Consider the following 14,280-nt stretch of genomic DNA (forward strand, 5'->3'; position numbering starts at 1 on the left):
AACCATTAATTAACCAGAGCCAAATATATTAGCAAATGTCAGGCTCTACTGCCAACTTCTGCTATGCACGGCTGAAGACTGCGTACAGTGAGGCTTGTCAGTCCACAGCTGATTGGAACCACTAACCCTGCTGCACAATCCAACTCACCCCACTCACTTTGATGCACTGTCTCACTCACTCAATTTCAGTAAGTCAACTCTCATCTTATCAATCACATTTCACTCATTTTCAATGACAAACAAAAAAAAATATGTTCTCTCTTTTTTTAACAATAATAACTAGGTATTAGAAGAAACCTTTTTTATTTTTTATTTTTTTTATTTTTTTTATTTTTGGGAAAAGAAAAGAACTGGGTAAAAGATGTATTGTTTACGTATAAAAACTCTATTGTTTACATGCCTTCTGGTTATGAAGCAACTGGTTTTTCTGTGCTCTTGCACTTTGCTCTCTGCAAAAGATCACCGTGTGGCACCCCTATTAATGTAGACCCACTGTTGCAAAGCAAGGATCAATCTGTTCTTGCTTCGCCTGCAAGTAGTCTACCAGCAACATTTCTTCAGGAGTAATGACATATTGCCTTGCTAAAGATGTAGTCACCTCTTGGGCGTCCCTTCTCTTTTTAGTACCATTGAACAGCTGTTCCTTCCAAGCCTTATGATGTTTGTACACTGTGGTCTTTCTGAAGCTGTATGTTCCTCTGTTACCTTTGCTCAGCTTCGTGTTACACAAGGTCCATATCACATACTTCGAAGACTATTTTTTCTCACCAGGTAGTATGGTGAAAACTTAAAGACAATTGAATCTGATGTTTTTCTTGAGACGCCATTCTGAAAATCTTCTAGTTTACATTTGTCTCCTTGCTTTTTTCTCAGGATTTCCTCTCTCCCGTTCTTCCTGTCCGGAAGCCATTAGAAAAAGTTGTAAATCCCAAAAGTAAAAGGACATAAAAAAAACGAAACAGTCTTCGTTGCTGTAGCTATCTCCTATGGGAAGGAATGTAATGATCTGTGCAAGAAAGTAAAGAACTATTTAAGTATGTCGCAATGCATTCTCAGGAGCAAACTAAGGGCCATATTTATACTTTTTGACGCAAAACTGCGCCGGCGCAGTTTTGCGTAAAAAATATTACCGCCGGCTAACGCCATTTTGGTGCGCTGTGCGGGCGTCATATTTATACTTTGACGCATGGCGGCGCAAACAACAGGTGGGAGTCATTATTTTTGACGCACACCGCGGCGTCAAGTCGTAAAGGAAAACACGTTAACGCTGCGGAAATTACTGTGGGTCGATTTACGACACCGCAAACCGGATATGTGCCTTTTTTTTTATGCAATAGCGTCAAAAACCCCAGCGAACACAGCCATTTTTACCAGAGGAGAGCCAAAATGGATCCCAGATGCCACTACAGACCCCAGGAAGATGACAGCAGACCAGGAACCAGCCAGGAGGACCCACACAAGAACCAGGACACTTTTAAGAAGAAAAGAAAGTGTCGCTTCAGTGCAGAGGAGCAGGAAATCCTGGTTAAAGAGGTGACGGAACACCAGCACCAACTGTTTGTTACATCAAAGTTGCCAATCAGTAGGAGAGAGGCTATATGGCAACAAATTGTCAACAAGGTTAACAGTGTGGCTGAAGTACGCAGAACTGTCATTGAGTGCAAGAAACGCTGGCATGACTGCAAACGCAGGACAAAGGAAAAGATGGCCAGGAACAGGAAGGCAGCACTGCAGACTGGAGGTGGGAGTCCAGCACACCAGGAGGCCCTGGACCACATGGAGGAGATGGTCGCAGCCGTCATCCCTGAGGAGATCGTCACAGGGATTCAAGGACAGGACAGCGCAGACTACCAGGAGACAACGCACATGCAGGGTAAGCTGCATGGGGATTTAAAATGCACTAATGTTAACTGCAAGCGGGGGGGATACCGACCACAAAATGCATGGAAGTGAACATATACATGGAGTGGCATGGGTAAAGGGGCATGGCATTGGGGCATGGCCTGCACAGACAGAAGCTGGGACACACCATTACACTACACCAACAACAGTCCCATGGGGGCATGCTGTCATGCCAATGATGGAGCTAAGGGAAAGCCACAACAGGAGGGAAGGCCACTACGTCAAACTTACATCCTGGCACTCGTCAGCCAACATACCTCCTACATTAACTAGGGCCCTATTAGCAACCCTCTAGCCAAACTGACAACTGCAATGTAACTGCGACAACAGTTGCCACTACCACCTCTGATCTGTGTGCAGCTCAAGTAGCCAATGGCAGTAACCTCCCCATGGATCATACACACCTAAATTAGGGGGTGAGGATGACATCTGCAGCAATCCCCTGAAACAAGACAAAGGCCCCAGTACACTCAAATGTCAATGCTCATAGTTGACACAAACAGCAGCCAAAGTAAACAACAATAGGAGCGATACAGCACTAAGGACACACCCATGTTCCATATGTCAGGGTCCATCCTGTGCCTGGGTAACAAGGCAACATCCCAAATGTCATACTGCTCAGACAACAGCATTGAGGAGGAGACACATGTAACTGGTCACTGAAATACACCTGCACAGTCAGAGGACGAAATAGGACACTGATACGACTATCAGGGCAATCCAATGTAACACACATTACCCAACATCAGCAGGACCCATTAACAATGTCAACATCCATATCAGATCATAACATTGCCATGCATAGGATATGCCACATGTCAATTACATTTAAGTCAATGTGAACGATCAGGGATTGGGGCAGGTCCAGATTGTTAAGTGTGCTGCCAGGGCCATCAGAACACCCACAGCCAGTGAAAGGTCTCACCATGAGAATGGATATACACGGAGGGTCGAGTAGGACAAGAAGGTGGCAATTCTCTATTTGGCATAAACCAACACCTAGAGGCGATGAGGCTGACAAGTCTGATAACTCAATAACATACATGTGACACACAGGTGGGCCATAGGCCTGAAACAATGCCCATCTGAAGGACTTCAGATATGAATACAAAACAAGATCACAAAGTGAATTCATCAAAAGGCAGGCACGTCACATCAAAATTGTCACAACACAGTCACACTAATTGTACCCTGTTTCATTGCAGAGGAAGATGGATCTCCTGCCGATATGCCTGTCCCAGATTTCCCTGATGACATGGATGACGAGCCGATAAACATTCCCCAGGAGACTATCCAAAAGGTCCTTGAAACCCTCCAGACCCCACCTTCTGTCACAAGGAGGAGCACAGAACAAGCAGCCATCGCAGAGGAACCACCCACCACCCCAATTGTAAGACCTGCCAGCTCCAATACAGCTGAGGACTCAGACGACACTGGCACCAGCTTTGAGAGAACTGTAGTTGGAGTACAGCGGGAGCTGGCCAAGGAGGTGCGGGTGGGGATGCAAAATATGGCAGCCAGCCTTGAGGGGGTGCGTTCATGCATGATGTCATTTGCAGATCAGGCAGCAGCTATACAAGCCCTAACATCTATCTTGCAGGAACTGCAGAAAACCCAGAAGGAAATCAGCACAGCTGTAATACAGTTGACCCAACACCTACAACAGCAATCCTGTCAACGCGTGCACGAATGCAACATTGAACCCCTCAGGGCCGACCTGGCTGCCTACCATCGTGATGTGGCTGCTATTCTCAAGAACCAGCAGGCCCTCCTTGCAGCAGTACTGCCCTTAAGACCTTCACAGGGAGCAGCGACCGGGATGTCTGACTCCACGTCTTCCAACACTGAGGTGTGTGTTGCCCCTTCACAACCAACAACAACAAGGACAAAGCAGGCAACACACACATTAGAAGAAGAAGACATGGAACAGATCACATTCACAAGTAAAAGTACCTGGAAGCACTAGTCCCTGCCACATGGCCAACTATTACCAAAGTCCTGCGTTTTGAAACATGACAGTCTTACAACAACTGTACTCAAGCACTGTTCTGATAACCACTGTATATCTTGTCACCCAGCCCAGTGATTGTCTCTCTCCTACTCATTGGCTAAGTCTGTCCCTCTTAACTGTCTGAAACAGCAACCCCAGCATGATAAAAGCATTTTGGTAAACCCTTGTGTTGGATCACAATGGAAGATATCACTATAATGGACTCACAATCATGGACAATGTACTACAGCACTTTTCAATAAATAGCACTTACACAACAAATCTGTCTCTGGGTAATGTGACATATCAACTGCGCAGTAGATAATTGAAATGTGCCTACTGTCAAATAACGTAGCTTGTCAATACAACTGTCCAGATATTATGTAGTTAGAGAAATCTGCACAGTGACCATGATTGCATCATACTCTGCCCATCCTGAGGGAATAATCTGATGAAGTGAGAAACCATACACCACCATGCTGTGTAGGACAGAAGAATGCTTCCTCAAGGGATAACTAAGTAATCAAATAGTGCCCGCTAAATGTTGTCAACATGCAGAAATAACACAATAAACATGCTACACTAATCTAAGTAAATACAAAAAAACCTGCACAAATGAAGGTGTCTGAGTTAACATACAAATAGGTAATCATGCCGAACTGTGTCACAAATGATGTATGAGGGTCATGAAGACAAGAATACAAGATTGCCAATGAGAGCTCATCTTATAAGGGTGTGCATGATCATCACACTGCAGTCAGACCTAAAACTGTTTCCCCAATATCAAGTCTGGAAGCACTGCTAGTGACTTTGAAAACACACTTATCAACAGAAACACATTGGGATCCATATTAACTGTGGTTGGTGGTTGCAACAAAGGGTAGACACTTTGCAAGGTAGCTCTGGGTTAGCTGTCAATCGTACAGCTCAGTTGGGATTTGTTTGTAGCATTGGACACAGATGATATAGTACAAAAGAGATGTACACGGAATCCAAACCTACGATCAAGTACCATTCAACACATACTATTAAGGGGTAACCAAATATTTATTAAAAGCTAACCATAGATGAGGAAACTGAAGGAAAAATCTTACCTACCCCAATCTACCCTGACTACTCATTACCCACAACTGTCCCTAACTAACCTAAGCTACACTTACTTATCACATGTAACGAAACATTCTAAACATCTACCTCCCACCCCCCTTATGAGACGGGACACATTGAGGACAACACATACTAACCTAAACACATACTATACTATCCTAAACAAATATATATATTTTTTGGTAATTTTTTTTACATTTTGTTTGCTTTTTTTTTTTTCTTTTTTCTTTACACACAAGAACCCTAACATAGCCCCCCACCCACCCACCCACACATGTAATAAGTCAAATAAAGAAACAAGCAGGGCCTCCTACCCCCCACCCACCAACACTGACTAAACTAACAGCCTATACTAACCTAACACTAAGCCCCCTAAGCCCACTAACTATAAGAACAAGGAAAGCAAGGAAAGAGGAGGGAGGGGAGGGTATCATGTCCATCTATTCAACTGTCTAGAGGTTGGCCCTCCGGAGGGTCCTCTTTATATCCTTGACCTGCCGTTTAATGTGCCGCACGTCCCGGCTCAGGAGGCTCACCTTGCGCAGCACTTTGTCCATCTTGTGTTCAAGTCTATTGAAGGCTACAGGGTCAACAGCTGGAGCAGTGGCAGTCTGGGTACCGGTGGAGGAGGTCTGTGTGGGCTGTCCTGCACCGGTGGCAATGCTGGGGCCAGGAAGTCCAGCAGATGTTGAATCAACAGAGGCAGCTGTGGGTGGGGCCACCTGGCTCCGATTGGTGGTTGTTTCTGTGGTGGCTGTGGTGGGCACAGTAGGCCCACCCTGTGGGAAGGCTCGCCATGCCCCGGAGGCACGTTCATGGCGATATCGCCGGGCCATCTTCCGGAACCCCGACTCCACCAGCAGGATGTGCTGGTATCGCATGGCCCGACGCTGAAATTCACGGACCTGGTCTGGAGTCATGTTAGCTGCTGTGAAGACAAATGCAGATATGCCACATTAGTAACTGCATTGTGTGAAACGGCACAGCAAGTTAATCAGACATTACATCTACTGTACTTGTAACAGCTCATATCACGATACAGAGCATCTAATTTCCCTGAGGAAGTACATGGCAGGCCAGACAACAAAGGTCACATCACACAAAGCACATCCATAACCCACAAGATGGGTAACAACTGGCCTTGACTTGCAATCTGAGTTCTGACAGTTAACATCTAAGAATCATGCTGCATATCCTCCACCAAGAGCTGGGCTACAAATGTCAGTGTACGGAAAGCAAACTAAAGCCACATGGTCTGCAAGTTGTAACTGGACTTTCCAGTATGGTACCAAGTGCCAAACCTGAGTGTGTATACTACTATGCAACCAAACCGTCACTTATTCACAGGTATGTGTAACATACTGGTAGCATCAATACTAGGTACCCCATTCACAAACCCATGGCCGTGTTTGAGGGGGGGTGGTGGATACACAACTATAATTTGCCAACAACATGTACACCGAGGAGTGTATAGGCTAATCCACACATGTTTGTCTCTACAGACACACCACAGGTAAGGTCTATCTACAATTTGGAGTCAGCAAACCCTAGAGCACTCATAGGGTCAGACATGTCAGGAAAATCAGAAATTAGTACACAACATATACTTCCAGTGAGGCCTGACTTACATCAGACACAGAGTTGCTAGAACACCCATGATCATGAATTGCATGCACACCTAGGCCATTACACTCAGGTTCCACAGACTTGATGCACTACATGTGGAAGTACATGCTGCTAGGAGGTTCTACCTACTGTTTCAAACTTACGTAGGTAAATAGTGAAGCAGATGTCTATTGGGAAGCTATTAGCTCCACCAATCTTAGAGAATGTAGGTCTGACAGGCTGACTAAATAGGGGCTGACTTCCATTGCGACTCTTGGTGGTACAAGTGTCAGACACATGACTATCCCCTGTACTCACAGTGGGGCCTACAGGGATGTCCTACAATCCCTACATGATACCATTGGATACGCATTGGCTAACTCAAAACATGTGAGAACTGCATTCCCACTCATGGAACAAGTGAAAAACTTGCCCAACGCATCACACCTTGCTATGCGTCCAACTCACACGAGTCCATAACCAGCAAACACAACACATAACAGACATATCAACACTTACTGTAGTGGTCGGGGTCCTCAAATGTCACCACCTCTCCCACAGTGTAGGGCGCCGGTCCACCTGTAAGGTATGGAAGGAAGAAATGTGCTCAAAATCTGTGCACAGTGCAACAATTTCAGTATCATTTACAATGTGTAGGCTGAATAAGGATATGGCAGCCATTCAGACATGATGGTACTGCATCTGATATTTCACGGCCAACTTGTACATAGCATGGGTCTCCTGTGACAGTTACACACATATCTGCACACATAAATTTTCCCTAACTATCATGTGGTTGCAAACTTGCCCCATAATTGGTGAGCACTAAAAAATATGGACTGTAATCGTCTCATCATGTGCATCCAAGAGAAACATCCAACGCCTGGTTACTTGAGGACTGCATTACCAGTCAAACATGCCTTGTGGCCATGACACATTTATTGCACATAGGCCCAATGTACAGAGGGAGGGGCAGGGACTCCTGTAAGCCATCCTGTTGTTACAGTATAGTCAATTGATGTGGCCCAGCTATGGTGATTTGCACCAACCATGGAGATGTGAAGCCATGTGCATACACTTGGACTGCCATCCATATTTGGACTGTGGCTCAACCGATTCCAACAAACATCTTAAGATGTTAGCTGAGGGCACCTTACACCTTTTCACAATATTTTCAAATCATTAACGGACATGTATCCAAAAAGATCAAGAAGCACAATAATCCCACACATTCATAGTACTTCTGTGAACGCTTTCCTTCCACACTCACCAGACTAACATGAGACCAATGTTTGAGCCACTTTGCTATTATCATTTGACGTGAAGGCAGCACTCATTTTCAGCATCATGTAGTGATTCTAAAGTCAGTCTAGCAATTGCGTCAACATTGTTGGCCTAAATGTTGGTACATCTGTACTTCTATGTCAATAATACCCTATATAGACATGATTGGCTCCTATTTTGTTAGCTGTGCTGACAAAAAGGCCGCACAAATTTCCTTCATGGTATAGTTGCCTGTAAGTTTGCTATGCACGTGCTACCTGACAGCTAGCAATTGTGATCCTTGCCATAGTGCATCAATGATCCCCTTATATTTCCCCAAAATTACACACAGTCAGCAAGTTAGCTGGCAGACATTGCACTAATCCCCTGATGTCACTACAGAGCATTTAATCGTGCACAATAACAATAGTCGTACTCACCAACAGTGCCACCAATCGTGATTCCCAGGTGGTCCAAGAGATCCTGCTCCCTGGTGATGAGGTCAGCCCACCGGTGCTTCAGCTGGTGGTCACTCCTCCGGCTGGCATACACACGCTGCAGGTGATGAAGCACTTTTCCCCACCGGATTCTGCGCACCTCTGTCGGGTACCCCTGTATGACCTTGCCCCCTGCCTGGATCATGAGTGGCAAGAAATGTGTCACCAGCCAGATAAAGCCCCCCAACTCCTCTTCCCCCATCCTGCCAAGACGTGGCCTACCAGACATACTTATAATTGAAGAGAAGGAATAGGGGTAAAAGAAATAGAAAGGGGAAATGGGTGAAAGTAGGGGTAAAAAGACAGACAAAAAGTAAAGCTAATCACTAAAAGAGCTCAACTATCCACAAACTAACACTACCCACAACAGACTCCCACAAACAAGAAATACACAAGATAAATGGACAAATGTAGACGAAACACAGTACTACAGTATACACAAACAATATTTATTTCACAAAAGGACTTTACAGATAGCACACAGGACAAATACAGCACAAAATCTCAGGACAACACTCTCTAAACAGCCGCACAGTCTAGAAGGATCATAGACTGCAAAGTGAAAGTGAAAGTACACCCACTGTACATGATCTGTAAACAGGATATCCTATTACATCACTTCCTGTATGAAAAGTCCCGCCTTTTTCGCGTTATGCGTCATTTTTTGTTGCACAAAACTGTATTTGCGTCATTTTTTTCGACACACTGACATGCATATTAACCCGCACCCACATAATGATACATGGACTGTACAAATATCTGGATGCGGGCTAAATTTCACACCTGTGCGTCCAAAAAAATGACGCGAATACAGTTTTGGTAAACAAAAAATGACGCACACCGCTGGGGACGTCAAAATTACAGTGCATTAACTGGTTTGGGGCATTTTTACATCTTTTTTGGTTATTTTACATTTGGAACACATCAGAGATTGGCTAATTGAAGACAGTATGGTGTTGATGGTGTATGTTCACATGTGTGACATCATACTGCAGCGGAACATCATCCACTACACCCTTCACAGTATGTTTACAGTTGGCTGACGTTATAGATGGTCGTAAGTGTGGCCTACATATATGTGTGGCACAAATTGTGCATGTTTGCCATAAGGAGAGGATAGCAATGTGACGCACATATGTACAATACCTAATTGCCTTTGGCTCAAAGTGTGTGCTTTGACAACTAATTTGTTGGTTGACCAAATGTGTGTGTATATCACATGAAGCATTATTGTACATTTGGTTGTATGAATGTGACGTCCATGTGTCCAACCCTAAGATGCAAGTCAAAATTGGAATGAGCAAGGGCATGTGTTAGTCATACATGTAACAACACCCGCAAAGTATACTTCCAAGTTTTAGGGTCACGTAGACACCACATGTGACATAGCATGCACCAGATGGATGGCAGACGCATGTTCATGTCAAAGGTCCACATTTTCTACATCCTATGTCCTAGAGTATTGGTAAGAGCTTCCTAGGCACTAGTTGATGAATCTCACAGTGAGTCATACACATGCATTGAGGAAGTGGGTACCATGTTGTTTGCACAGACAGACAAGGGTCAATCTCATATGTATGATGACACCACAGTTGAGGCCATAGAAGTAAGGCCCAACTATCAAGTGGCTGTGGTGGGCCAGCATACAAGACAGCACGTGTCCACATATTTCCAGTGATCAATTGCACATAGGTGTCTTGTTCATGTGTGTGGTCCAATGATGATCCGGTAGATTGTTTGGGGTGTAATTTGTCACAGTTCGGACCAGGACTCATCATGAGTCAGTGGCAGCTGTTCCTGTAACTACTGAGTATCCTTTGTTGATCAATGTGAGTAAAGTAGATGTGGACATGTGAACCAACATGTGGATGGTCCCACCCTGTCACTAAAGACGTGTAATGAGACAGTCAACAGGGCAACCTTGGTGTGCTGAGTGAGATAATGTCTCAATTGTCATGTTCCGGCAGGTGTCATTACAACATTTGTACACAGGTTGGCCTCTGCACTTCCCATTGCATCTGGGAACATCATAGCCTCTGTGCTGTTTATTCTCGCAGCTATTCACCACACACGGCCCATCACTATGTTGTGCGCACTGTGATGCTGTGTGTGAACTGTCATGGTTCTGACATTTGTGTATTATTCATGTACATTATCAGAGGTTGCTGGTTGTGCTGAAAGCCCCGTACCCAATCCCTGCCTATGACCCTGGGACACTGTCACACTTTGTCATTCATGCATATATGCAACCCAGACAAGGGATGGGCCATGAATTTTGCATTTCCAAGAGGAAGTAACTCAAATGGTACAGTTAAAAGGCAGATGATGCTATACAATGTATTTGTGTATGCATGGAAGAAGCCCATGCCCAATGCCCCCTGATGAATGGCAGGTTTGCTAACGCAAGTGTGGTACATATGTAGACACAGGGATACTTTAGTGTGACGTACAGACAGTTGCCAGTCAGGCTGACAGAATGCAAGGTGATTCAGGAGCCAGCTACTGGACAAGTTACATAATCAGTGGTCTGACTGAGACTGTTTGGAGGACAAACTAGACAGTTGACATGTCAATCTGTGTACGTCCTGTGTTTTTGAAGGTGACAAATGAACCCAAGGTCTGTGTTACACGGCTTAATTAGTATCAATGGTTGACGGTGTATTTGACATAATGGCAACTCCTATGCTGTTCCAGGCATCATCAGGGGCAGTGCTTTTTTAAATGGGTGGGGTGCATGGAGGTGATCACAGGTGTGGGCTGCATCTGTTTCTCACCAGTCCTGTAGGTGAGACTTGCATTCTAAGGGCCAACATACATTTTCACAAGGGGAAGCAATCTACATGTGCTAACAGGGCTTTGAAACTAGAAGACACTGTATAAATTGACCTGACGTCCATGCAGTCAGATGTTCTATGACAATGGCATACCTTAGGAAAGGGTGTAGCACACTGGTTTGCTAATGTTGGTCTGTGTGTGTAGAGGAGGTATTATCAGGGTACACATCTTAGTATTCCAGGGACCTCTTCCGACAGGTGGGTTGTGACCAGGTGCATGGGTGTGTCAGGAGTTAGGAAATGGGCTAACATGTGCATGGAATGTCATGTGCGCAATGCATGTCATATGTGTGGCACTTGTGCTGTCTATGTTCTGCTTCTATGGAACTCTAGTCACAGATATTCCTTGCAAGTATTGGATGCAGTTGGACTAACTGCTGTCAAGGGTCTTGTCAGACATTCCTGTTAGTGATGCCAAAGCACATTGACTGCCTCATGTATGAGGCTTGTTTTCCCCTTATTGAGTGATGGTGTCATAGTTGTGTGCCATATGCTGCGTTGGACCTTGCTTTCAACATGTATGTGTGAAATAGTTGTGGTCCTCTGCTATAGGCCTTCAAAGGAGATATGTACATGATATATGTCATTAAGAGTGTGTGTGTATGCGACCATTGTATGTTAGGCATCACATAAGCTCTGGGATGTTCAGTGTCCTACTCAGTATCTCAGCAATGCTCCATGAGGCAACACTCTTATTCTGATAAGTAGAGATGAAGGTGTGTAAAAAGGAATAGCCAGACCATGATATGGTGATTATAATAGGTGTTTATTTAAATTCGTTAACTAAAGTGGTGAAGGTGATCATATTCAGAAGAAATTATTTACAATCTGTTGCCGCCTGCGTATACCAGCAGCTGTGTTCTGTAGTTCCCCCTCCTGTTGCAGGCCAGCATCCTCCTCTTCCTCCTCTTCAGGCATGTGTGGCTCTGGTTCCAGGAGGGGAATGTTTCTTCTGATGCAAATGTTGTGCAATATTGCACATGTGAGGATGATCCTACAGACCATCTCGGGGGAATATAGGAGGCTACCACCAGTGATGTCGAGGCAGCGGAACCTTGACTTGAGGATGCCAAAGGTCCGCTCGACAATGCTGCGTGTCCTCTTATGGGCCTCGTTGTATGCACGCTCTGCAGCTGTACTCTGGTTGCCAAATGGTGTCATAATCCATGGCTGGATGCCATACCCCTGATCAGCTGCAAGAGAAAATGAATGGGATCATGTGATGTAGATGGCACTATTGAAAAGACCTTTAATGGCACTAGTTGTCTTGTGTTGTCTGTGACTCTTTTGTGTACTAATGTGACATCCTATGCTTGTAGGCTATATCATCTGCATTGTGTTGTTTCCTTGGCTGAACGAGTGTTTGTCTGCTAACTGTCAGCAGTATGTTTTGGGATTTGCAGTACAGTGTGCCCTCCCTAGCATTGTGACTTGTGATACAGGTGTCCGTGTGTCTTCACTGGGGGTGAGATGATAGTTCCATGCACAGTTAAAATTGAAAGTGCTGTTAACACGTTCATATCAAAGTACCCTGGACATCCCATACCTTTAGACTTATGCAATGTATTAATGTAAAGGTCATTGGGACACTTACAATTTGAAAGGTGACATTTCAGCAACCACACTCATTGACGTCTTCACATTAGGCTGTACAGTAAATTCTGATGTGTGACAGGTTCAATGGTGACTTAAGAAACATGGTTAGTGAAGTCACGTCCTCAGTGTGTTCCTGTTGACATATTGCTGTTGTGGTGTATGTGTTGTGTGTCCTAGAGGGTTGCTGTGCGGTGTATATATAAGTAGGTTTTTGTACTTACCAACAAGTAGTCCATTGCCATACCGTCCATCCTGGAAGTGTTCATTGATGGTGCAGTGACGGAAGATGTATGAGTCATGTACACTCCCAGGATATTTAGCCACAATGTTGGTGATCAATCCTTGGTGATCGACAATGGCCTGCACGTTGATGGAATGTGTGTGCTTCCTGTTGCGGTGGAGGTGTTCAGTTGCAGCAGGTGGCACAAGGCGTACATGTGTGCAGTCAATTGCACCAAGGACGTGTGGGAAGCCACTGATTGCGTAGAACCCCTGTTTAGTTTCCTGCTGCTTCTGCAGTGTGTTAGGGAAGCAGATGTGGCGGGTGTCATTCGAATGATGGCGTCCAGTACTTTGGGCAAAAAGGCGGAGAATGATGGTTGTGATATTCCGCTAACCAGGGCACCAGTTGTTTGAAAAGAGCCACTTGCCAGCATGTGAAGTACGGCAAGCAGCTTTGTTTCTGTTGGGATGGTGCGGGGTGTCACCAAAGTGGGGGCCAACTGCTGTTCAATGTTTCGCAGCAGCTGCTGAATGGCCTTCCAGTTCAACCGGTACCTCTGTATGATGTCGTGTTCCCTGAGGCCCTGAAGGGTTGTTCTTGGGCGGAATATCCTCTCCTGCCTTCTGCGCTGCCTTTGGGGTCCCTGCTGGTGTTGTTGTTTGTTGCTGTTGTTGCTTCTGGGCTCTGCGTCTGCGTGCACGCTGGATTAGAATCACCTCCATGGCTCCCTGTTGCTGCTCTGCTGTTTGTTCTGATTAAATACAGGTGTGTTTGCCCCATTTTAACGCCTGCCCTGACCCAGGCGTTAATTTTTTACGCAAATCAGGCTGTGTGTAATTTTCTGGCTCCGCCTCCCGGCCGTGCATCATTTTTGCCCGAAAGCATAAATACGACGCATGTCCGTTTAAGCCATTTTTTGGACGGGAACGACTACCTTGCATATAATTAACGCAAGGCGGGTTGCTGCACCCCAAAAATGACGCACACGGCGGAATTTTGTCATCCGCGGGCTCAGGCGTCAAAGTTTAAATACGGGGCAACGTTTGCACTGATTTTGCGTCAACATTTTTGACGCACAATCGGCGCAGACGGAGTATAAATATGCCCCTAAACCTCTTCAATGACTCATAAGGACCTATGGTACCTCTGCAGTGTGGATTATGCATGTCCTGGAACTGTGATTCTTGTTCCTGGTACCACAACCCCAACAAGGTGTAAAACTTGGAAAATTTGAAATATACTATTACAGGTGTGAGTTTAAAA

Source organism: Pleurodeles waltl, chromosome 7 (genome assembly GCF_031143425.1).
Source record: "Pleurodeles waltl isolate 20211129_DDA chromosome 7, aPleWal1.hap1.20221129, whole genome shotgun sequence".
Taxonomy (NCBI): domain Eukaryota; kingdom Metazoa; phylum Chordata; class Amphibia; order Caudata; family Salamandridae; genus Pleurodeles; species Pleurodeles waltl.